At 38.6% G+C, this 23,478-nt stretch overlaps 1 long non-coding RNA gene across 2 annotated transcripts in view; it reads left to right on the top strand.

Moving 5' to 3' along the window:
* The first annotated feature begins 16,711 nt into the window (after positions 1-16,711).
* Positions 16,712-23,478, top strand: part of LOC114001187 — a 56,492-nt gene continuing 49,725 nt past the window's right edge. For both annotated transcript variants that reach the window (XR_005563678.1, XR_003545474.2), the window contains exons 1-3: positions 16,712-16,841; positions 18,576-18,730; positions 20,077-20,162. This is a non-coding gene — a long non-coding RNA (uncharacterized LOC114001187). The remainder of the gene's footprint in view (positions 16,842-18,575; positions 18,731-20,076; positions 20,163-23,478) is intronic.

The raw sequence follows: 23,478 nt of genomic DNA, 5'->3' as shown, positions 1-23,478 counted from the left end.
TTTGCTTTCAGTTTAGACAAGGCACAAATAATGAGAACTTTTTAGTTAAATAGGGTGCTGGTAGACTTTTTTTTTAACCTCGTGGGGTAAATGGCATCTTAAAACAGTGAGAGCTATTCTAATGGACATATGGAAAATCTACTCAAACAGTACAGTTTTTGCAATAGAAGAAATTCCTTTAATTGAATGATAGTTGTAGCTGCTTAACCTGAATTTTATATGGAATATTTTCCTAAACATTTCAGGAGTTGATGATGCACAGTGTGGTGCAACACAGTGAAAAACTTTTGTATATTTTTGTATATTGATAAAAGAACTTAAGACTGTGCAAAAAATGCAAGATTTGGATTTCCTATACTTGTGTGCACATCTGGATTTCAAGGACATTCAAAATGCAGTTTTTAAGCACACTAGAAAGAAAAGCAAGATTAAATTTGGGTATATATCTGGGTTTGAATTTGTAGTTCCTTTTAATGCATTTTGGCTGAGGTGAGCTTTTATGGTAAAGGATAGGCTCAGTAACCATAATTGTATGGTTTTTTGGGTAATGAGACTGATCTACTTGGAGTACATGTCTTGGGATAAGCTTGTGAGATACTGTACAGTGAGTGCAAGTACACATAAACCTGCCTGCCTTCTCAAAAACAATGTAGGAGTTGGATATAGAGCATGGAATTGGCATTAAAGTGAGATTTACTGATCTGTGGGTTACCTTTTGCTCTGTCTTCAGTGGTATGCTTGAGGCAATGATTCACTCTAGTAATGTTATTTTTCAGAGATCTGTTTGAAACTCACCCTGCAGTTGGTAACCAAGTGGTTTTGCATTCCTTCAGTTTTTTATGCAAGTTCCAACTCAAATAAATCCCTAGAATCTAAGATGTAAATTATTCAGACACATTGAATTTCAGGGGTTTTTTTGTAACTCAGTTGCCAATTTTTTCATAACCAGTAGAAGTGTATAGTCTGATGTGTTGTTTTAATTTTATAAGGAGAATGCTTCTGATCTGTTTTGATTTGTCTTATTTTACTAATGAACATTTTGTTTATACTGTGAGGTATCAATTAGATGTGATTATTTATCAATATGATCGCAAAACTGAAACAAGATTTCAGAAATATTTAATAGTATTTGATTGTCCAACTTTCTAGATAGAAACTTTTGAGATTTTGAAATCTGTGATTTTATCATTAAAATGGGATGTTTATTATTAGTATTAAATCTTCACTACTAAGAAATAACAAATTGTTGAATTCAAATGTAAAAATAGGGAGACTAATTTCTCTTGTAATTAATCAATGAATCATGATCTTGATCTGAAGGAATTCTCCTTGAGTAATCCTCCTGTAAGCACAACCGATGAGCCATGGTGGGTGATGGCGCATTTCTGTCTTCAGCAATTAGATCATGGCCATAAGGAACTGCATAAAAGTACAGGTCATTATCTTGAAATGTAAAATATGTCAACCCTCTGCCAGACCTGCAGTCTTCCAGATGTTTAATCTCCTTGTCATTATTTTATTTAGCAATCCAGACAGCTTTGTTGCACGTATTATAGTGGGATATGATGCAAATAGCACAGGAGCTGTGCTCTTCAGCAGCCACTGTGCAAGTTGCATATATTCTTTAAAATGCCCCCAGAAATGGCATGCCATTTGCAGCTGAAGCAGAGCAAGACGTTAATTTGGTGAGCATTCCTGCTTTTGGCCTGAATAAGATGACTTCTTGGCTTGTATATCAGCTTCAGGCTTTATTTTCTGTTCTTTTTCTATTGTCAGACATACAGTAATGCCAATGAAGAACTGAAAAGCCACTTGGAGTAATATTAGCTAATGTGGTGTTGGCAGAGTGAGAAATCACCACTGTTCTGCTGGCAAAGAACATTTGTCTTGCTTCCTTTTGTTTCCTCTGAAGTCTCACTTTGAGAAACAAACTGAATTATCACTGCAGGAATCAAATGAGCACACTTACAGGAGAGACATTACCTCTCTGGTTCAGGCATATGTCACCTACAGGTGTGGATATGTATTTTCCAGTATACTTCCTTTTTAAGTGTAACAAAAAATTAGTAATCTATTTTTTTTTCATATCTAGAATACTCTTTCTGTACTTTACTGTAATTCTCAATTCCTGTATGTTTTGGTGTGAGTGTTTGAGGCCTATTCATTTAGTTTTATTTTTCTGAAACGTGGATGTTGTGATAAGTGCAGTTATGAGAGAAAGTTAATTAAGCTTCATAGTGGATTGCTTTATTGATTCCACAGATCATTCACTCTGCAAAACTGAAAACATTCATAAGCATGATGTAGTGCCATAAGGATGATTAGTAAATATTTTGAACAGATAACTTTTAAGCTGAAAGATGATATAAGTAATTCATAGACCTGTAAGCTGCAACACAGATACCCCTTTCCAAAAGCCCCCACTCAAAAACAACCAATGGCACGAAGAAAGAAAGAAACGAAAAAAACACCAAAAAAAGAATCAGAAATAACCCACCCCATGAACAACAACAAAATACCTACCATTTATGGGTGACATTCATGTAATATGGCTAATATAGTTAAAATAAATGTAGGGGAATTAATAGTGAATACCAGCTGGCTAAAATTGGAGTTTGCTCAAGCTTAAGGTTGTGTTGATTACAGGAGAAGGACAAGCATGCATTATCATCTTAATGTCTGAGATAAAGAGGATTTAGTTTACATTCAAACGAATTAAGGAGATTTGGAGTTGCTTATGTTAGGGAGGGAAGAACCTGACAGAGACTTCTGTCTGTTGTGTTTCAGAAACAAAAAGCTCAAGGTGAGTGTGAGTTTTGGAAATACAGGTTCAGCCCAGAACCTTATCTGAGGTATAAGGGCCTCTGTGGATTTACTATAAATGAGATAAAACTAAACTTTCAGGAATGCTGGCACTTTTTGAAATTGCTGTATATTGTTGTAGCTGTCCCTCAAAATGGATGTCAGTGGATCCAAAGAAATCTACTTATACCACAACTGTCTGGGTTACAGGTTCAGTACTCCCAAGTGCAGTGAAAGTAGTTCAGTTTGTTGAGGTGGTGCAGAAACAACAGCAAACCCCCTTAAATAGTTGTTTAGATAATATCACTCATTTAAGATTGTATTCACTGCTGCTAATTAAATTGTAGGTCTAACAAGCTAGGAGGTAAATTTTGGCAACATACTAAACCACAACAATTATTAGTGCAATTAAATTTAGTTCACTCTGTAGATGAGCAGAATGGTGCATTTAGTACAGCAGAAGGATGCAGCTTAAACTATGTGGTGTAATGGTGTATAACATAAGAAAAAGTCATTGCTTTTTCCCTTGAGCAAAACAGCAGTTAGTGGAGAGGGTGCCTCAAAGGCACACTTTGCAGCATTAGAACAGAAATTACTGATTGATAACAGAGGAAACTTAATACTCTTATTCTGACTTACTATCTTTGTAGTAAAGCCAAGCTCTTAGAAACAGTTAATTATCGTTTCAATAAAAATACTTAGATGACAGCTGTAAGCCTTCATCATTTCTACACATATGTTAGAGAACTCTTTTGTTGTTTCAGTATGTGTGAAGGGGGAAGTTAAGATAAACAAGTCAGAACAGATCTGACATCTTTAAAGTTACTATCGGAAAAAGGACTGGAAAGACAAGACAGGTTGTTTGGTCTCAGCCTTGCCAGGTTTAACTGAACATGGTGTGAATTATTGGTGAACTGTTGTGCCTCAGTCAGTGCTTCTCTCCAGGCTGCACATGCCTTACAGCATGTGTGGGTTGGCAGTAGCTGAGGCACACTGAGGAGAAGGGGAAAACCCCACCTTTTTGCCTACCTATTAATAAAGTCTGATTATTATTCAAGGTTTGAAATTTTGGCTCTGCTACTCCAGTTAGTAGTTCTGTGTAAGAACAGTTAGGCTTTCTCTGCACTGTCCAAAGGTGCTGAATTGATGAGAATTCTCCATTACCAGTACTGTAGTCCTTAATAGCCTGCTGCCATGTGTGGCCAGCACACTGCAGCAGTCTCTGTTGAATCAGCCAGCTGAAGCGAGCTAAACATTGTCAGCATCCTGCAGGCACTTTATTGATCCTGGAATCAGACTTCATCTTTACCACTTCTCAGGTAGCTTCTTATTTGATGCATATTGGTGCTTGCTGTGTGCTGCTGACGTGGTTGGCTTCGGCTGGAAACAGCTGGTGAGGATTACCTTCCTCTAGGCTGTCACGCTGGTTTTTACAACTGATTTTTGGCAGGGCGAAGGATTGAGCTACATTCTGTAGCCAGGGAAGATGCTGACATGGCTAATTCCCATCCTTTTGTGGCTTTGCAAACTCACTGCCAAATGGCTGCAGTTCTGAAGAGCTGCACTGTATACAGAGGAAATGGTTCTCTTCAAGCCTACGGGTTGCTGGGGATTAAAGAGAGGTTTTCCAGGGAACCTAAACTTTTATTGGGCAGTGTTTGAATACAAATTCTGTTTTGAACTTATGGTTTATTGTATGTATTTTCATGAGATGTGTTAGGAACAGATGTTCCTTTGGGAAAATAAACCTGTCCCTTGAAAGTAATTTTTTTTTTCTTTAGCGTATGTGTTTGGAATTAAGGCCTGTTCTGCCACACCAAAAATACTGTTTGGCAGGGTTCTTGTACAGTGCCCTTTATTAACAGTGAAGTAATAACACACTGTAAACAATTTCAAGCAAGCTGAAGAGCAGGACAATGCCATCCACATGTGCTGTAGAATGAAAAATCCTGGAGCAGGAGTTGGGGGATTTCCTGTGGAAGTCACTGTGCATTCTCAATGTGCCTCGTGTATTCTTCACACGGATTGAGAGGTGATGTTTATACTCACTCAGTTGCAGATTTATTCATAATATTTTGAGTTATTTGTCCTTCTTACATATTGTAGTTTTTGGTATTTTATTGCAAAGATGAAAAAAATTAATCTGGGATTTACAATATGTATTTTTAACTGTTAACTCTGTTTAACACTGTTCCTTTGTTTCCTTTCTCAAAATTTATTTTGCATAAATAAATGCCAGGGAAGGTCTTGTCAGGGCTGTTTACCTTAACAACAGTTTCAACAGTGTTATGTAACAGATGTATTTGTGACAGCGAATTTGAAATATATAGTTGTGAATAATCACAGTGGAGATGAAGGTTCTGCTTATCCTCTGGGGAAGACCATAAGATACCATGTATCTGAGAGTCCAGACAGAATAGCTGGGAATGTGAATATTAAATACTGCAATGCACCATGTACAAGCATTATTTATGGAATGGTTCACAAGTAATATTTAATGATGCCTTTGAAGAAATCATTCAACCTGCCTGAAAAGGCAGAAAAATATCAGTGCAGGTTTTGCTTTGACTATAAGTTACTTTTTGCCTGGCTGGCCTCTTATTCCTCATCTGACCCAGATTCTTTGGTTTGGAAAACCAAACTGCTGTCCTGTCCCAGTCAAATGGGTAACTTTAGCCTTATCAAGGCACTGTGGGAATGAGGTGGCAGCAGAGTCTAGGAGAACAGCAATATGGAGATTTTTCCCTAAATTATCATTTAACCTTCTAGACTCTCATCTGCTGTATCAAATACTCAGTTACTTCATTTGACTCAGAATCAAAATCAGACCTTAAAATCAGACAAACACCCAGAGAGAAATTGTGAAACTTAGTAGTGAATTCAGTGCACCGAAAATGGGAGCCAGGGAGCTGTTGAAGCACAAGGTAATGTCCAGAGCAGCATCCAGCTCCATGAGTTCATCTGAACGTGGCTGATGTGTGTATGTGTGAGTGATTAATGCCTGAGGCTGCTGGGTGATGTGCTGCAGTGAGGGCAGAGGAAGGAAGGAAGAGAGGAGGGAGCGGGAATGTGGATGGAACAGCAAACCACAAAAACATCTCTTTGATCTCTGCGGGTAAGAAAAAAGCACTTAAGAGTGAAAGGATGGGAGTGGGAGAAACTACAGCTGAACTATTGCAGGACCCCAAAGAAGCAAGCACTGTAGTTATGATTGCATAGCATCATAACCACAGTTCAGAAGTATTGAACAAACATATAATACCTAACTGTGCATTTTCTCCAAACCACGCTTAAGCACAATGCTTCACCCCCTTCCTCCTATTTCATTAGTTACCCAATGTGATGGATGTAGAGAAATTGCAAAAAACACAGTTGCACAACTAGAGTTGATTGGGTGTTTTCATAATCTTGGATATCCAAACTTGCATCATGATGTATCATAACCTATATTTCTCTGAAGAAACTTTTATCTTCTTTGACTGTTTGAAGCCATTTTTCAGAAAAAGGTCCCTTGCTCATCTCTTTAGGTTCTTTGTGGTTACAGAGTGTGTGAGCTGTGCTGTGTTTAACAGCACATATGGTGTGTTGAGACTGACATAATTCCAAGGCTGTGCCACCACATGGTATTTAGAAAGGGGATTAGGGATGAGCATATTGTTTGTTGCCAAAGAAATAAAGTCTGAATTCCTTCCTGAAAGGTAGGTGTTGGCACTGCTTGAAAGTTCTAAACCATGAGACAGAGCAGTAGATCTTATAGTGAAGACTGGCGGGTTTGTGCAGAACGTGTCCCTTGGAGACATCAAAAAGCCCAGGAAAGCCCCATCTGAATTTTGTTTCTTCATACTCTCCTCCCTTTCCCATCTCTCTCATTTCTCTGCTTTTGAAAATGTTCATCTCTCGCAGCCATATGAAAGAAAATAACATTTATTTTTATCACTGGCCTCAATCTGGAACTGGGCTGTGCATCAGCCCTTGGGCTGCTGTGGAACAGGCTAATACAGCACTTCTCCCTCTTGACCACTACTTAAGAGCTGAAAAAGTGACATATCATCATAATATTTTGGAGTGCAACCATTTGGTCTTGTCAATATGATGGGATTTTTTCAGCTGCAGATGATGCTGTGGATGTTAGTGGAGTGGCAGTATAGGAGGTGGTGTGAATTGTAAGCTTTTGTGTGAGATCCTGTTTAGTACCTCCCTTGCTCTGATTTGACTGGCACTGCCAAATTCTCTGGCTTTTGAAGTTATTAAAACATTTGTATTACTAGAGAGAGAAGAAACCGGCAGTCACTCTAGATTAATTTTTCAGTTAGATTTTTTACTCACTCAAGAAAATGCTAACCTACAGAATGTTATAAACAGAATCCACATGAAAGTTTTCATTCTTCCTTCCATTGTTTCCTGTGTGTCGTGTTGCTCCAAAGAGATGAGGGAGATGATCCTTTACAGCAGTGTAAACCATCAAATCCTTCACAGCCATAGCCAAAATTTTGCCCTGTGGCATTTCAACACAACACAGTGCAGCTTGTTGCCATTAAACTTATGGGGTTTTGTTCATTGTTCCTATCTAAATGTGTCTCCCTTTTCCTGGGAAATTAAGTAGTTTAAGTCCAAATGGGAGTTTGTGACGACTGCAGGCATAACCTTCTTCATGTTTCCTCAGATGGACTTTTCTGACATTTCTCCTTAAGGTGCAGGAAACTGATGATGTTCACAGGCTTTTCACCTGTGAAAGAGTGTACGGTTGGGGGATGGATTACTTTTTTAAACATAGAAACCAAATCAAATCACTGTTACAACAGTTACTGCACCCATGCAATGCAGCAGGACAGGTTGTTCTGATGTAAAATCTTGACTTAAAGGATGTCGTAGCTCTTCAAAGATTTGTTGTCCCAGGCCAACTTGTTGCCTCTATCCCTTGGTTCTGGCCTGCAGTTTTGCTCTACAGCTGAAACTCTCCCCATCCTGACACTAGGGGATGCCTGAGACTGTGCTTTGTCCCCTGGCACAGCCACCCTGCTGTAAAGTTTCAGGCCTTTCCTTATCTCAAAGGGCAGTCACAGCTTCCTTTGAACCCACACCGTTCTTACAGTAACAAACTGATTGCTTTAGGAAAACTGTGGCATCTCTCAATTTCCTTTTTATTAGCTTCGTTGTTAGGATTTTTTGTTGGCAGCAGGCCAAGGTCTGCCTTTTTACATCCAAAGATAAACTTGTTACTTAGGCTTTTTTTGGCATAAAAGTGGATTTGCATAAATGTGATTTGTTTTTCTGGTGCTTACAAGGCTGAATGGAAACCTTTTGGATTCTACTGAGGCCCATTCCTGACTATGCAAATGTATAAGAGAGCAGATAATGAAAGAACCAAATTTTTTTAATGAAAAATATAAACTTTTATATATATAAAAAGGAATGTATTAAAGATGTCATTCAACTTTGCAGCTGCTAGTTTCTCCTCTACGGCTTTTCAAAAAATTGCTTATTAGAAAAACAACTATCACACTGAGGAAAAGAATTAGGGCTATTTCAAGCATATTATTTCACAGTTTCTTGCCAGTGGGAGACTCAGGGAGGGGGTTGGGGGTTTACAGTGGCTAGACAGACCATTAAATTGGTATTAAACACTTTTCCATATGAAGGAAGTTCCCTTCTGCCAAAAATCCAGGAGCAGGGGGATTGGTTTCAGTGCAAGTACTGCTGGGATGGGGCTAGATAAACTTTGAAAAATTAAGAGGTCACTGGGGTCAGGGTGCAGGCTTCAGAGCACGTCTGGCTGGCTTCCTTACAGACTCTTGGAGAGTTGGCACACCAAAGCAGCATGACGTCCTGCATAAACATTTGATCCTCCTGACCAATTTTTTCCATGGTATTAACTTTCTTAACAGAAAAAAAAAAAACAAACCAAAAAAAAACCACCTATATTAAACTGACCAAAGCTGTTTTATATCAATTTTCACCATGCAAAGCCACAGAAAGATTTCTGTGTTTTGTCCAAAGCAAAAGGGAGAGTAAAGGGAGAAAAAGAAGCCTGCCAAACTACTTGTATAGATTCACAAACTGCTCTAGTTCCTAAAATAGCAGCATAACACAACAGAGGGCTCCTCGGAAACTATGATAAAATACACTGCTATTGATTTTTTCAGCTGGTTAATCAAGTGGAAAAGATAAATAATATAAACCATAGAAATCTATGAAGGTGGAAAGGAATGTTAAGGGATTTTTTTAAACTCCCAAATCAAAGAAATTTTAGAGGACTGCCTGACTCCCCAAAGCAAAGAGAACCTGAATGGAGCAGCAGTGTCAGGATTGAAGGCCAGGAGAGAAAGGTCCTGGGCTGAAGGAATTGGCACTGTATGATGAAGGGCACAGGTATCTTGAATGTTGCTTTTCTGTGTCCTTAGCTTTGGGGATGCCAACCTGTCCCACAGCAGCTAGGACAGTGCCAGGACTAAGCTGCATGTTGTCCTCTGGCCCCTGGAAACCCCTGTATCTCTCAAGACCATGATGTGCAGTTGGGCTTTTCTCTTTAGAAACAGACAACTATGAATTTCACTTTCCTGGAAGGCAGAGCCAAGACGAATTAAGGATTTGGTCCACATTTTCTATTGTTAAGAACACCTCTTCTGCCTGGCTGGGCTTTCACGCACATAATGCTTCAACTTCAAAATACTGATCTCAGTTCAGTAAAAGCAAACAACCAGAAAAATCCTTGCTGTGCTGTTGTAAACTTTCTTTTACATGCTGGAGTTTTGTTTGGTTATTCTTTAACATAGGATCTAGATTCTGGAAATGAACTAATGATGTTCCTCTTCTGAGCCTGACCATGAGAAAGTGCATTAGGCAGCTCGATGCAAGTTCAGATCACTCTGCATGGGAATCCTCCAGTGCAGAACTTTGTGCCTGGAAGCAGCTCTGCTAATTTCCTGAGGAATTTGTGTGGCATATCTGCACTAGCAGATGGTATTGTAGTAGAAAAGCTTAACTCTGAGAGAATTTGGAGCCATTAAATAGTGAAGCAGCTCAGGAGTCTGCATTGTCAATAGAAGATCATGATGGTTTGTGAAATCTGCTGGTTTGTGGTATTTGAAAAAGAAAAAAGTGGCTTTCTATTTTAAATCAGGAAATTATTTTTTCGTAAACACAACTCTATCTGCAGAGCTATTTTGCTGTTTCTGTAGAACAGAGGTGCCTAACATCTTGCCCATGGCTATGCAACCTTTTCTGAAAGCCCTCAAGGGCCTGATGCTGCAACCCTACACCTATAATGTGATTAAAAAGCAGTTCTCTTCCCATAGCTGTGTGGCAGTTTGGTCATAGCATGTATATGCACACACATGTAATGTATTATTTGCTATGGATTCTTATGATCAAAATGCACTTTGGAGGTGGTAGGCTCACCTTTGGAAGCATATGCAGTCGTGCCATAAGGCTGGCAGAAAATTTACTATATATTGGAGATATTTACCTTTTATTGCATAAAACATCCAAATCTGGTAATCAGAAAAAAGAGGGACATTCCAAGTGATGTTCCCATCCATGATGTGACCCCTGGTGAGGTAGTAATAAAGGAAGAGACCTTAATGACACAGAAGACCACTGAATGCAGCACATAGGGGGGAAAAGCAGGATCAAATGACATGACAAAGGCAAGCAGAAAAGATTTAATATGTTGCATTAAAGCTGAAAATAACTCAGGGAGATGATAAAATCTACAGCATATGGGGGTGGGGGGAGTAGAGCTTGAAGAAAGGAACAGTGGAGACCACAGAAATGACCACAGTCCATTTTTATTTTAACCACTTACAGGAAGGTGATGAGTCACCTCTTCCAGAGCTCTTTGATTTATTAGTGAGGTGAGTTTCCTGTTCTGGAAATTAGAGCCAGCAGAACTGCCAAAGAGGGAGGAAGAGTGTGCACAGACATCTTTGGAAGCTCTGCAAGAAGGAGGAGGCAACCCATTTGGCTGGGGAGAGGAACGTGCCAGAGACAGAAGTCAGAGAGCAAGAGTTATGTTACCCCTCAGGAGGTGAACAATAAAAAAAAAAAAATATTGTCAGAATTTCAGATACAGAATAGACACAATTAAATGAAGTGTTCTGAACTTAACATTTCTATGGATATCTGAGTGCAGAAAACTTCACTCCTGAAACTCTGTTACTCTGGTAGGCCACTGGAAGGTCAGCTGTCCAATAAGTTACAGAGCTATGTTAATTTGTTCCAAATTGGGCCTGACGTCTGTAATTAGGTGAAACAGAACTTTATAGAAACTTCTTTACTCAAGTAAAAGCTCATATTTTCAGGTCCTGTAATCTGCATGCCCCTTGTGGACCTGACCAGCAGTCCAGACAGAGAGTTTGGAAACCTTCTGGTAGAAAGATGTCGACATATATACAGTTTTTAATACAATTTTGTTTTTAACACAGGTTTTTGGTTTTTTAGTTGGTTGATTTTTCTTTAATTAATATTTTCTTACTTGATAATATTCTTAGCAATTTTAACTGACTCCATTGACAGTTGTTTTGCCTAGCAAATGGTTAAAACTCTTCTCACAGAAATACAGCCCAGCAGCTGCATATATCTGCCTGTGTGTTGTTGGGTCCTCTGGGGAAAAGGACAGGTCACTCAGAGGTACAGACCTTCTTCCTTAGCTGAAGTGCTTGAGGCTTTGAACTGAGGTATTTTTATATGTAGATGTGTGGGTGTTGTTACAGACAGAGACTGTATTGAGCATTAGCAGTGCAACAGGATAAAACTGTGTAGAATAGACTTGAATAATTGCACAGCTGTAAATAAGATTGAATGTTCTCACCAGCATTGTCAGACATCCTTTCTAACTCTAGAAATTCACAACATCTGAAGCAGTGTTCACAGCAAATCAACAGAAGACCAACTTGTAGATATTTTTTTGGGGCTTGACTGGGGTTCAAACTGGCACCATGTGCTCCAATACCTCAGTTTCCGTGAAGCTGGTTTCCATTCTGAGCCAGTTACTAGCCAGGCATTAATTGTCCTCACTAGCTTAAATAAAACATTCATTGTCATCATGTTAATATTTCTTATGTGGGTTCATTTTAGGTGGTGGGGTTTTTTATTTCCAATTTCCTCTGCTGCTTCAATAACTCCTCCGTTTCTTGCAAGACTTAATTTGAAACTATTTAAGTTTATTATTTCAACTTCCAAAGATGATTATTTGGCATTGAGTAAACAACCTTAGCTATGCACTTGCTGATGTTCCTCCATAATAACTCTCTGGCCCTATTTTATCACTTATGGAATTGCTTCCTAATCCTTTCTGTAGATTTTTTTTTTTTTTTAAATAGCTTTCTTATATAATAGATATTAACATTTGTTATACAATGAAAGTAAAACCAATTAAATCTCCCTTATTGTACTTACAAAAGATTGATGTGTGTAAAGTCTAACAGCTTATTTGGGGATTTTAATCTAAAAGTGCCCTGCAATAGCATTCTCTTGTGTTCTGGGAACTTGCTGTAATAGAGAAGCCACTGCCTGCAGAGATGCTGAACTAAATTAAAGTATTGTGTGCTGGTATTCGAGCATCTGCCTCATACGTTAATATCTGGGAAATGCTTGAAAATACCCTAAAGTAGCAGCCATTTCTTTGTTTATGTTTGAAAGCTTTTTGTATCTATTCTCATTAATGCTGTAGTGCAGAAGACTCGCTGTTCAGTAAATGAATTGAACAGAAGCTTCTGCAAACCAAGAACAGATTGCAGTTTTCCTATTTCAGTCTCCATTTTATTTTTGTTGTGTGTAAAGGATTTAAATTTGAGCTCTGGGGACCTAAGTATTACTGTACTTTCTTCAACATATGTGTTCCCTCGTAGAAAGAAGCAAAATAGTTGGACTTACATGAATACTGCAAAAATGTAATATTATGCTGCCTGAATAACTGAGGATTTCTTATCTTACCTTAGTCTTTCTCTTCAGTTATATTTACATATGTAAGACTTTAAGGGTATCGTTCTCTGAAAGGTGTCTTCTGAAAATGCTTCATCTTCATTGTAAAGTCTCTCATTTTTCTTCTCCTTTATAACATTTCATTCATCCAGCCATGGATCAGAAACAATACCATGTGATTTACAATTGGGTATGACATAAATAGTTGAAGCTGTAAGAGCAGCATGTAGTAAACAAACAGACTGCAGGCAGTAATATATTTGAATACAGGATTTTTATGCATGAATAATCCATGAGTTTATAAAAATCATTCTGTTTATAGATAATTTAGGAATGGAAGAATGATTTTATTCATGAAATAACTTATCTTCTCCTGCTTAACAAACGGTTCCATGAAATGCAAGAAAAAATAGTTGTGACGTACAGATTTTCCAAACTTAGCTGTTGCTATTTCAGAAAATAAAAGTAGGCATCCACATTAGGACAAGGTCTGCAAATAGGGTGTGTGTCTCCAAGTGCACTCTACTAGATGCCAATCTGTGAACTGGTACCAAAGCTGTAGGTGAACATCCTTGAACATCCTCCTTCAGTTGCAGCTCAGCTGGTTGAAAATATTATTGTTTCCTGCTGCTCCCTTTCCCCTGCCTGGACACTAAGCCCCTTTTAGAGCTGCTGGAGGAGAAATGGACTCCTCAGTCCATTTCTGACAAAGCAAACGGATTGGCAAAAACACGTTATTTAATTGTTTGGGAGGTGATATATGTGAGTGATTTTGCTACAATACCTGAAGAGAAGTTAAGCCTGGAGTAAGAAAATGATGTGTGTCCATCAACCTGCTCTGCCTCTGGCCCTGTGAGTAAGTTGTGTTGTCATGCCAAGTAAATCACCAGTGAGAGGAGAAACTGCAGGATGTGCACCTTGGCACAGAGTATAGCCCTGCTTAGAAATGCCCTTGGAATGTCTGGGCAATCAGGGCAGAGTGTAGGAAGGCCAACATCTGTTTGTCACAGTCTGGCCTGAAAGAATGCAGGTGTTTCAGAAATAATGATTATGACATTTCTAAACCTTTCACTTCATTGTTTTTCTTCAGCCCATGGTATCTGTTGAATTTGAACTAAATTATACACATGGTTTATCACTGATTTGAAAATTATTTTTATACCTTAGAAACTCATTTCCTTGTCCGGATAGAGTCCATTGCCCCCTTCTCATGTGACCTCTTTTCTGCTTCTGATGCAAGTTTCTTTATTGGTTTAAAGCAAGATCTGTATGCCTTTCACCTTAGGTCTTGTATTTGGAAACAATACTTGCAAAGCAGGAGGCTCTATTAGGGTAAATTAATGTCTTAGAGTGCTAGCAATGAGAAAAGCCCTTTACTTGTTTTAAGTAGAAATAGTAAAAGCTAGTTTTAAAATGCTTACAAAAGAAACAATTTGAAATGGAAAATCAGAAAAGGACTATGTAGAGAAAATAATGAAGGGATTAGGAGAGTGTGGTAGTGTTTCAAACTGAGATTCCTTATATGCATTTAATTAAGAGCCAATAAAGTAGGATTTAACCATACATAAACTAGACACAATAGAAACTTGTTAATTTGCACTTTAATAATTTGCAGATTTTATAATTCATGAAAAAAAATAATTAAAAGCTTCCTTCTGCCTTGCAGCAATGGTTTAAACCAGAGGCAATAGTGAAATAGCCTATTATTAACACTTAGTTTCTTTGGCAAGTATGCTAGAAAGCAGTGGCTGCACTTGTGGCTGTGTTATGAGAGATTAACTACTGGATCACAGTTATTAATACACTATGAAATGCGCTTCATTTTATCTTTGTATCCCTACTCTTTCAGACAGCACCCAGTGTATTTTCAGTGATTTGGAGCTGACCATAAATAAGCACAGGTCACAAAGGCAATGATTTGCAATAACTCTCAGGTGTTAAATTCACAAATTGCCACCACCAACAGACCAAAGGCCTGACTGCAGAAGCTTTTGAATGTGTGCCTGGAAATTCCATGGGATTGTTTGAATTTTGTCTTTCAAGAGGTTCTACTCAGTTGTGGTGGGCAGCAGGAGGTCGGTGCTGCTGTTGCAGTTCACTGTGTCTGCAGGGCCTGTTCACAGGATTCACACACCGGTACAGGCGAAGGAACGGAGAATGATCTGGTTTATGTTAATGTGGATTTTTCTAAGGTGAACCCTCATAGGTCAGCTCCTACCCATTATTATTTATTATTAACTAATATAGGTCTGATTTTATTGCACACTCTCACTTGTGCAATATATCCAGATCACATCGTTCAGTGATGCAGTTTTAGCGTCTCTTCCTTTAGGCTTATTTGCATAGAGGCTAAATTGAATTTGATGTTTTTCTGTGATTAGACATATCGAACTATGATTTTTCAGCTACTTTTAACCTGCTAGGTTGTGTGCAATATTTTCTGGTCAAATTGTTCATATAGAGTCTAGAGAAATTCCAACTATATTTCATACATTTAATTCGTTCCTTTCGTAATTAGATTGAGATATTAAATATGTATTTATTTCTGAAATAACTTTTACGTAAATGGCTCATGAATTGGTGTTCAATTTTTACTACCACTACAGCATTTTACAGTATTTTCCTTTGAATTCCAATTATGTGATCTGACCTTGATGCACACTGCACTAGCTCTACACTAGATCAGAAAAAAAACGAAGAAAATTGCGATGTGACCACATCAGATGAAGATGTTCCATTTTACTTTAATCCTGAATCCAGTTACCTGGAGTCTCTGTCCAGTTATATGTAAACATTTGGAGGGATGGTCCATTGAGTCAAATTTTGTTATCTGCCAGGTAATTACAGCCCTTGGTATCTTCAGCAGGGAGTTATCCACATAGAGCTCTGGGTAGAGAAGGACCCATTTTTATTTTATTCATTCTTCTATTGTGGTGCATATTTTTAATCCAACATACTTACCTGCGGCTTTCATTTTGCAGTTAGAGGGCCCATAGCAAGGCAAAGGAGCTGGTATTTGCATTGTAATTCCAATTAAGTTGAAATTAGCATGAACTTACGTTCAGTATCTGATGTTTAATGTATGTTAGATTAAATGGTTCTTTGATAAACTGACTCCAAGGATTGTTATGACATTTCTTGTCTGCATCCTGCAACGTGATTGAACTGCAGTAGTACCATGTGGTTAACAGAGTTAGTTCTATCTTGTTCTGTACCTTGCTGCCATAGGGAACCAAACAGATCAGCTTTTAGGGCAAAGCTTGTATGAAAACAAATGAAGCCCTCAGAACCTAAAACCTCACACAAAATAAAACACACACACATGAAAAAGTTCCCCTGAGACAATTGGAACATCTGTCCTAGCCGTTGGAGTAAATAGCAAGGATCAGAATAACTTTCAAATGGCATAGGAAATGATTTTTGTGCTTTATTTTAATCTGCTTTGTGTTTTCATTAAAACAAAGGGTTTCTTGAAAGTAGCACACATTAGATATGCTTAGAAAATGCTTGCATTGCTTCTTACTGGCAAAAAACCAAAACAATACATATTCAGTATTTGAGCCAACCAGGTGTTGCAGACTTTGGCCAAGTGCAAATCCTCCACAAAATAATCTATTTTTTAGCATCGGTGTTCTGTGGAAATGTAGGTTACTACAGACCCAAGTCTGCAGCAAGAAATCAATAGGCCCTGGTGACTGCACTGCTCACCTTTCAAATGGTCTGTGTTTCCAAAACATAACTCTTGTAACACTTTTGCCAAGGCTCACTTAAGCAGAAATTGGTTTCCTTGTTTTCCTGTGAAGGAACACTTCACCTCTGAATGAAGGGGGATCAGTTCATCTTGTCAAGAAGTTTTCTTCTGCTTCTGTTGGAAGTGGTCCTGTTTCTCTTCACTGTCCCACTTTGCCTTTTCCTCCCAAGGTCTGGAGGAAGTCTACTTGAGCTGAGACAGCAGGAATCTTTTGGCAATGGAGAGATGCCCCAAGAAAAGCCATAATAGCACAAGCCAAACAATGGAATGTACTGCAACATTCCCTGCCCAAAAGGAGATGAACAAAACCCTTATTCTGGCAGGAAAATGCTCAAGGATGTGATACGTAACAGTGATAGAAGAACAGGTAAGGAAACATGAAATTAGATGGAGCTGTGTATGCAAACCTGCTCTTGCTGTGGGTCACTATTAGTGATTTTTAAAACATATATGAGTGGGCAGCACCAGCTTCATTTATATTCAACTGCTGATCCTCATAGCAAATACTGTTGCCTCCTTTCAAAAAAACCCCACGTCTGTGACAGATTGATGCTGTAAAGGTGTGGGGCCTTTGCTGTCCTGTGGTGTTTGTCTCTCCTGGCAGTTCCACCTTCAAGCACTGAGTGGGGACTTGTGCCCCAACTGTCTCTGCTAGGGCAGACCATGACACCTGAGCATCAGTTTTCTAACCTTTCCCCTCAGAGGAAGCCAGGAGCCACCTTCATTCTTTTAGTTTTAGATCATGGCTGACAAAGCAGTTTATCTTTTAAATATTTTACTAGTATACTTGTTCAGCCAACTTTTTTAAATTCAATTTTTAAAAAGAAATTTTTTAAAGTTTTTTTTATTTATATTAAGTTATAGTTGAGCTTGTGTATCTTTGAAAAAAATGTTTTGGATTCCTCCTAGTAGTCAAGATATTTTTCAGTATTTTTTAACTGTTTTTAAATTGATTTGTCTCACTAGTAGATATAAGTAACTGAAGATTTATGGTTTTTGCTCTTCATATAAATGTTTCCCCTAGGATTAAGCTTGAAATAAATTACTTCATGTTTCTGCCCACTGCTTGCATTCATGGGTAAATTAAACTGTCTGGTTCCCTGTCACTGATTTTTCAAATGTTAGTAATTAAAATTGCAAAAGCATTTTTAATGCCAAAGATTAAACAGATGTTGGTGGATACATTAGGTTTGGACAAAAGTTTGGCAGGTAAAATTTAAAGTAAGAATGGCTGTTTCTTTATTCTTGGTTTTTAATTTTAGCTTTACTGGCCTTTCAAGTGTGCTTAAAAGCAAAATTATGAAAATGTTTGCCACAATTTATTGGCATGTATCCCTAAAACAGGAACATGTGAGATGAGGAACTCTTCATCTGGAGAATGGTGTGTAATGGCTGGTATCAAAGGCTGTTCATCCAACCTCTGTGATTATAATCCGAGAGCCGTTTCCAAGTTCTTTATATCAACTGAAATTACTCTTTTCCTGCTATAATCTGACTACTTTGGTTTTTTGTCTGTACTGACCCTGAAGTTCATTCCTTATGCTGATTAATGTCTTCATATGGTCCTGAAATTCACTATCCTGCCTGTCTCCTGCTGTTTCTCTTATGCTGCTACCTTGTGAGTGATTTCTCATAATTACAGCACGATTTTGTGAAGACACATTGCATGGTCTGTCCTGCCAGACACAGTCCTCAGAGTCACAGTAGCTGGAGGGCAGCCAGGCAATATTTTGCAGCTGCTTTGTGAAAATCCCAGTGGCTCAGACCTCAGCGATGTTGGACTCAGACACAACCAGATGTCGAGAATTCTTACCAGACCCATCCTGAGCTTCAAAATGCTCACAAATTCTTGTGAATAATAGTGCATCCTGTCTAAAGAGTGTTGCTTTAATATCTATTTTGTCTCAAGTTCAGGCTCCCTAGCCCATACAAGTTTAGGTGGAAAAAATTACTGTAAGCCATCTTATACTCAACTAAATGCAGGCCAAGCCTCATCCTGGTATGAGAATAGAGCTAATTAAAAGCTGGTTTAATGTATTTCTAGCTGTTAGAGATATTGTCCACATACTGAAGTGTTTGCTCTTTCCATACCCTCCTGTAGGTATTGCCATACAAGGACTAGCAAATGGCTTATCTAATACCATGACATGTCATGCAGTGGTTTCTCCACCCAAGGGGAATTCTCCTAGAAAGTTGAAGCTTGTCTGGAAACGATTTCTCGCTGTTGGAACAGTTTAAAGAAGCTGCCTCCCGTCAGTGAGTCGAGCCTGTTGTGCCTAACAGATGTTTGCACTCCTGCCTCAGAGCTGCATGAATTCACATCTGAGCCTTATCCTGACAAAGCACATCTGAGTGGGGGCTTTTGCTTTGTGTCATTTGCTTTTCCACCCAATTTAGCCTGCCAGCTTATGTGACAATGCTGACTGTTCTGTGCAGGGATATCCTACAGTCAGCACCCAAGTCTCCAAGGGATCTCTCAGACAAAGGGTGTGCATTATCTCCTCCCAGAAGCTTTCTAATCTCAGTATTATGAATAATACAGGGCGTGTCATGAATGTCTGTTTGATCTAGTGGAAGAGGCAAGTTTCTGAGTTGGAAACTGGGATGACTTAGGCATTATCTCTGGAAGTGGAGAGGTGCAGCTTGCTGCATTGTTCTGGGAGGTTTTTCTGCTTGGTGCATCTTTATGCTCCTGCTGTTTGCCTATGTGTCTTCTTTCTCAGACTGTAGGGTGTTTGTAACAGGGTGACTTTTTTTTTCTATTTATAGTAACCTGAGAGGTGAACCTGTCCTCCATTAGAGCCCGTGGGATTTTCCCCTCTTTAATGAAAACAGTTGAATACTAGCATCAGGAATAGTGTGACCAGCAGGACTAGGGGAAGTGATTCTTCCCTGTACTTGGCACAGGTTAGGCCACACCTGAAGTACTGTGTCCAGTTCTGAGCCCCTCAGTTTAGGAAGGACATTGAACTGCTGGAGTGTGTTCCGAGAAGGGCAACAAGGCTGGTGAAAGGTCTAGAGCATAAATCCTATAAGGAGAGGCTGAGGGAGCTGGGGTTGTTTAGCCTGGAGAGGAGGAGGCTCAGGGAAGACCTCATCACTCTCTACAGCTCCCTGAAAGGAGGTGATAGCAAGGTGGGGGTCAGGCTCTTCTCCCAGACAACCAGTGACAGGACAAGAGGGCACAGTCTTAAGCTGCTCCAGGGGAGGTTTAGGGTGGACGCTAGGAAGAAGTTCTTCACAGGAAGGGTGATTTGGCATTGGAATGGGCTGCCCAGGGAGGCAGTGGAGTCACAGTCCCTGGAGGTGTTTAAGAAAAGACTGGTTGTGGCACTTGGTGCCATGGTCTAGTTGACAAGGTGATGTTAGGTGTTGGACTCGATCTGAGAGGTCTTTTCCAACCTAGTCTATTCTGTGATTCTGTGAAAAGGGCATTGTAAGGCACACTATGCTGTAAAGACCATTTGCTTGCTATTCTCTCAAATATGTGCTTCTCATTGGTGATTAATCTGTAAGTCTATGTTTGTATATCAAAGTTAAACCTAACAAAATCCATTTTCCCCCTGTGATTTTCCCTTTTTCTTTTTCGATGTTACTTACAGTGTCCTAAAAACACAACCTTTCTTCCGTTGAGTGTTCCACTGGCTTGCTGAGCATTACAGAAGAGCTACAGAGGAATGCCTCAGAGGTGAGTTTTGGTAGCCAAGGTATTGAGGTTTACTTGTGAGTCATGGAAAGAAGAGTTGGACTTTATGCTTTTCGTTAGAATTTTACTTTCTTCCAAAAAGTAGGGATTTGTATCTTTTCCTTGCTTAGTCAAAGGAAGTAAAAGTGATGTGTCATTGTTCAACTAGGATATGTCTCTAGGAAAAGGGGGTTTCTCCCTATTTCACTACTTCCCATCTTAAGTGCTTCCATGTCTAACCAGGAATGTAAATACCTGTTTGCTTCTCCAGCTTAATTTCTGACAGGTCTGGAAGGTAATTTCTTTCTTGTTGAGAATTTAGGATGTCGTATAATTTCCTAGGATAAAACAGCATCTGCAACTATATGAGTTGAAGTTCCCACAGCATTTCAGTTTTTTCTCTTGGAAGATAAGAGTCCTATATTAGGGATCAGTTATCTGTCCACCCCTGTAGATATTGGGATGTAATGTTCATTTGACATCTCTATAAAATCTGTCTATTTATTGGTAACATACGTGTGCAGCTGCTCCCTGTGCCTTGTCTGATCCTTGAGTCCATCCATCCTGGAAACGTGTTAGTTGTGTTACTGCTGTTGAATGACTCCTTCTTTTTTCAGTCTGTGCCTCTCCCTATTTATCATTCATTTTGTCTTGTGTTAACTGTGTATCCTTACCAATACCTTTTCTGCCTTTTTTCTCTTTTTTTTACTGGCTAGCTGTGCCCTGTTCTGGCTAACTTTATCACTTATTCTGCTGCTGCTGCTGTATTTATTGATGAATGGCTCATTTCATCCCAGGCAACTTAATCTGCACTCCCCTTCCTTTGCTGAGAACTTGAAAAATGTACTTGCAGAAATATTTGAGTATTAGGACATTTTGTGCACTTCAGGCCAAATTAGAGACACAAATCTCAGCATCTTTAATAAGACGGGCATCTAATGTTTCATACAGCACTTGGAAAATTTATGTCCCTGCCTCTGTTTCTCAATTAGGTCACAAATTATCCCTGATTGTATTATGGTTACTGATACATCAGTGCTGTGCTTTTTATTTTATCCCACCTTTCTTTTTAACAGCTCTTATGCTCTATCTTGCAGGTAACCCAATTAATGTTTCCATTATGTGTGATTCAGTGATAAAATCCTCTCTGCCTCCACTGGGCAGAGGATCAATCCTTACATTGCTCCCTGTCTGAGGTCCTTTTCCCCCACTTGGTGTCAGAGGGCTGTGTGTGTTGAATGACACAGCGGGTGGGATATGAGCATGTTTGCAGCTTCTGGAAATGCTGCCAAGGCAATTGTCACATGCTGTTACTAAATATTGCATTTCTGTGGGTTTGGAAAATCAAAACAACTACCTTCCCCCAGCCTTCCAACAACAGTTCTTTCTGTCAAGTCAATGAAACTTTTTGAGATTTTGCTGCTTTATTTGTATGTCATAACCTAATTCTTCATATCATTAAAAAATAATCACCTGCATGTAGCTGGTGCAGAAGTAAGACAGAATATGCAGATATCTGTAATTTGAATGCTGGAAAATGAGTAATGGTGCTCAAAGGGTAACCTGCGTTAAGTCAAGCACTCATGGGGAGGGAACATCAGGATTAAAATTCCTGCATGAAGGCATCTTCTAGAATTTTCAGAAGGGTCTAACTAGGCGAAGTATCTAGTTTCTGTTAAAATGTATCAGAGTCTAGACCATTACTTACTTTTGAAAATCCAGATAGGTACTGATCTGTGTTTTTGGATATCTGTATACTCTCAAAAGTAACTCTGGTAGGTGGAAGTCCGTATTTAACTGGAAGTCAATAGGATTTAGCCATTAGTGATTTTGTATTGGTATTAAGCCCTATATATGTATGGGGGAAAAAAAATTCTGAATTACTAGGTTGCTTGTCAGAAAAGTGGGGCTTGCTTAGATGTTTAGGGGATTTCCTCTAGAACACAGACCTGAAAAAAGTTACTTGGAGTGACTCAAAATATATAAAATTTTAAGCTGTTCACAGAAGTGAGGTACATTAGTGCAAAACTATCCAGCATATGAAGTTATTAAACATATAAAAAACAACTGTGCTTTGCTTTTGAACGATTAATCTAAATTCAAATTTTTTTTGTTCAGGTTAATAATGAATTTTATTTTTCAGTACTGAGTCAAGTCTTTACTCTTTGAAGGTGTCATTAAAACCACCTCAAAGTACCTCTGCCTCACACAATGTTGTTTTCAGGAATTGCTTGAAGGTAAACAGTAATATAATGTGGTGTTATAAGGGAAGTAATTAAGAAATGAGAAAAGAATTAATGTACTGTCCATGAAATTAGCATTCTGATAATTGTTTGGTTTGTAATTATATTGAGTTTAATCTGACAATAATACTGAGAAAGTGTGGGTTTTAAAACCATCCTTTGTTTGGGGGAAAACTCTAATTTGTTTGACACAATTCATTTGTATCTATGCTTCTCTTGGTGTTTTTTTTTGCTAAACCTCGAATGAGCCACTGACTTTCTCAACCAGCTACATTAACCCAGAGGATAACTCCATTTCAAAAGGAAGAATGGAGGACAAAATTGAATGTGCACTGTTCCAAAGTTAATGGTTGCACAATGTAGGTAACTTCTTCATTATTGTAGTCTCATCCACACGTGAGCTGTTCGGAATTCTTTGGAGTGTAGTTCACTTCTGAGGTATGAAAGGGAATAACTGCTCTCTGTATTTTACTTCTGATGGACCTTTCAAATGAAATGTATATGCTGACTGACACCTCCATACTTTGAAGATTGAAGACCTCAAATATGGAGAAAAAAAAGACTGACCTTGAGAGTCTGTTCAAATTCTTTTTTTTTTTTTTCACCATGCTTTGCTGAATATATTATCTTGTGGAAAATCCTATAATGAAAAATAATATCCTTGTGTTACTATGACTTTAAGTCTTGTGCCAGGTAATTCCTAGCCAATGTGTTATTAGGGTGACTCTTTTGTTCCAAGGAGTAAACTTCTTTTAATGAGTGGGAAGGAGAAAAACTCCAGCCTAAATGCTATATGTTTTCCATCAGAAGTATTTCTGATTCCCAACTGTTGCTGGAATTAAAATTCTGACCAACTTTCTCTTCAGTTGATGGTATTTAGGAAAAAAAAACTTATAACAATTTAACAAGTATAATTTTTCCCTGGATTGTTTTACAGTCATCAGAATGCCAGGAATTTGTTGAACTTAAATAAATGCAATCACACACTGAACTTTTTTCTGGTAATTGCAGAAGACAACTTTGTAAAGTTTTGCTCTCCTTGTTCTTTTGTTTTCATGCAAGTGATGACAACAGTG

This window comes from Pipra filicauda, unplaced genomic scaffold (genome assembly GCF_003945595.2).
Source record: "Pipra filicauda isolate LSUMZ 115617 unplaced genomic scaffold, ASM394559v2 scaffold238_size1193820_pilon, whole genome shotgun sequence".
In the NCBI taxonomy this organism is placed as follows: Eukaryota; Metazoa; Chordata; class Aves; order Passeriformes; family Pipridae; genus Pipra; species Pipra filicauda.
This window is presented reverse-complemented; position numbering and strand designations above follow the sequence as displayed.